Source organism: Rhyacophila brunnea, unplaced genomic scaffold (genome assembly GCF_057557595.1).
Source record: "Rhyacophila brunnea isolate RB1 unplaced genomic scaffold, BYU_Rbru_1.0 scaffold_86, whole genome shotgun sequence".
Lineage (NCBI taxonomy): Eukaryota > Metazoa > Arthropoda > Insecta > Trichoptera > Rhyacophilidae > Rhyacophila > Rhyacophila brunnea.
Genome location: NW_028233357.1, coordinates 1,489,383 through 1,492,980, shown reverse-complemented (window position 1 = coordinate 1,492,980; position 3,598 = coordinate 1,489,383).

The following is a 3,598-nucleotide window of genomic DNA, read 5'->3' as shown; positions in this document are numbered from 1 at the left end:
AAAATGAATATGGCATCAAAAAGCAAATCAATCATAAATTAACCAGTAAAATTACTTTAATTCGTTTGAAAAAATTTAACAAGAAATAGATAGATAAACTGAAATATACATGTAAAAATTATATAAATATATAACATATTGCAAGAAACTATTCTACTTCAAATGTTTTTAATGAAAATGTGCAGGATTTTACTATCATAGACATTGGAGAACAATATAAAGATCGGCGAAAGATTTTTAAATCCAATAAAACTACAAACTATTCACAATACGTATAATAACGCCTTTTCACTCTGTTAATCAATTCTATACCACGTTTTTTACATTTTAAAGAGTATTGAGAATTGCTGGATTTTTTAAGGGATATAATTCATAGTAACATATTTGGCTTTTGTTCTCGATCACAACTTTCTTGATGCCCCATGCGCACAAAGTATTCTTAATTTCGGGTTGCTTCTTCTATCCGAAGTCTTCTTCACTATCTCACACACTGACGAGACCTATTCATTCAAGAGTTGTTCTAAATCCCACGGTTTGTATACAAGCCTAGTCTCGTTCTTTCTTCGAGTTCAACAAGTATTTAAGTAATTGTATGTTATTTAAACAATTTAATTGGATCTAAAGTTAAAGGGATAAAGATCTTTATAAAAAAAGAGATTATGAAATCCAAGATCAAGTAAAAGCATACATTCAAGCTCTCACACTCCGCAATACACTTGAACTCATCTCATTTGAGAGAAGAAGAGCAGTTGATGAAGATAGATCAGAGGAAGGTGTCAAAAGATGCATCAAGAAGTTGTGCAATATTCCCAACACTCTGACTACGTCTAAATAGATAAAATCGATAAAAAGAAAATTAACCAATAAATAAATAAAAAATCAATATATTATAATTCTTTCTTTTATATTTATTTACTAGACCTTTATCTAATTTACTTCACATATATTATGCATTATAATTTGGTAAGTCTGATATAATGAAATTTATCTTATATATTGAATTGAAACTATTCGTGTTTGGCATCTAAATTACAAGATTTTTTTTTCGTAGAAACGTTTTTCTCTATCTTATGGTAATTTTTCATTCCATAATGACATTCTGCAGTCTTTTTTGCATAATATGCTGCTTGTAGATAAAGAAGGCGTTTAAAATATCTTTCCAAAATTCCAAATAAAATGTTTTAAAAAAAGAAAATGCAGATTTCTTGTCGTATATATATTTATAAATTCATTTATTGGAAAATCGCAGTATAATATTATCTAGATTTTATATTCTATTTATATTTTGTGTTTATTGCAATTTGCTTTTCTAGACGGGACTTTCTAGTATAAGACCATGAAATGTTTTATTATTAGGTCTATTCACACTCGATTTCTATAAATTCTACATAAATATCTCCTATTGCGATTTTATTATCCCGACGTAATTGACCATATACTTTTGAACCAGATCGATCTAAAAAAAATTATGAAACCACAAATTTCTACTTTAAAAAATTTACTGCGCTTGTGGCAACAGAAAGAAATCTTTTGATCTGAACGTTTATTCTTAAAAGACGGTTTAAAAATGTTTTCTATGCAAACCATAGGATTGAGAAGGACTCTTGTGCTGATAAGCCTTGAGAGAAAAAGTATATCGATAAGGATATAGCAGAGGAAGAGGTAGTAAAAAGTATTATTAAAGTTTGCACCAAGGATTTAATCACCCAATATGTTTGAGAAAACATAAAAGTGAAATCAAAAATTAACCGTAAATAAAATAATCAATAAAATGCTTTCTATATAATAAGCGCAAAAAAAATAAAATGTATTTATATTTTTAGTTCAATTTGAAAAGATCTTTTACTTGGTTATGTGAAATTTTGACAATTTAATTTTGCATAAATAAGGTAATCTTGCTACAATCACGATGAATATTATAAATTTAACAAGCATCGAAGCTAATTTGGTGTAAAGAAAGAAGCTTGGATTTCTAGTTTATCTGATTTGGTAAAATTTACATTTACACAACTTATAAATTTCCGCAAATATATTAACAAACTATCTTACGCATAAGTTTTTGGGTTTATTCGAGCTAGTTCTATTAATTATTATGTGTTTTTTTTTTAATTATCCTCATACGGGTAGAAATATTAGGTTAAAAGTAAATGTACAATTACATATTATTTGAATTTCAAACAAAGTTTTATGTTCCAATAAATTTCGCATGAATATAAATGAACCTGGTGTGAAAATCTTGCTTTTTATGTGAAGTAGCTTGTTGAAATATAAACTTATTTTTATATTCTACACACCTGAAAGGTTTTGAAATACCAAAAAAAGAAAATTTTAAGATGGTTATTAAAAAAATAAATATTTAATTTTGATATTTATTATTACTTAAATAATTTGAGATCGACCACATGATAAAAATTTCAATACAATTTGTGAATTTTTTTTTTGCTTGCTAAGATATTTTAAATCCCAATAAAACCTTAATATAATATATTTTGTATTTATCTATCCAAATTACAAGGCTGTTATATACAAAGAATCAAGATTTAGCAAATTTTTGAATTTCTAACACATACATATTATTGTAATATCTTATAAATATTCCGATTTTTTTATTTTTTTATCCCTGTTATATATTCAGAATGCCTGCTAAAGTTTTAGAGATTTTCTGACATTTTTGTATTACTACTTTAAAGGCAAGGAATAGCCCTTATGTTGTATAATAAAACGTGTTATTGACTTCTAATTAAAAAATATTATGTATTTTTAAAATTCAAAAACATTTTAAAATGTACATTATGATATTTATTAAGTTTAGGTCCGCGCCTAGGCTTCCTATGAGAATCAGTTAAGAATTATGGATATTCTTGCTACCAATGTACAAGATCTCCTTAAAATGTAATAATGTATATTTACTGACAATTTTTAGGTATCATTACTAAAAAATGCAGGAAATTATGTTTATCTACAGAAAAAGAAATTTATCGTATAAACATTGTGTTTTATTCTTAAAAAAGCAAACTGAGAATTATCATCATATTGATAAAATGTATATTTATATTTTGTCCTAAACATTAGTTCTATTATAAAATCTATATATAATTCATTGTAGTTTTATGTGGCATCCAGCGCAGTCAAATAAATATTTCAATTATATTTAAAGGTGCAACATGGATGTATATTGTTTGATGAAAAAAATATATTTCAAGGAAAATATTTGAGGAATAATTAAAGTAGCAAATTTATCATATAAAAAGAAACAAATCATAGAAGATTTTTCTTTTGCACATACAAGTTAAATTATTAATAAATCAGAGAAAAAGTAGCTATATATTCAGAATTTTAGATGACTTGGATTATATATCCGTATGATTATTTATCATATATGAATCTTACAGATACACCAAAATAAATTAATTTGAAATAGTTACGATAAAATGTATATTTCTTTGTGTTTTAGAGCTGTAAACTATTTATAACTGGTAGATGAAACCCACCAGTAGTTAAAACTAGCTTGGAAAGGGGTATACGCCGTTAAATAATGGTTGACAATTATATTCAAGAAAGCATTTAGCCACAATCCTGTAATGAAAGATTGATTCCA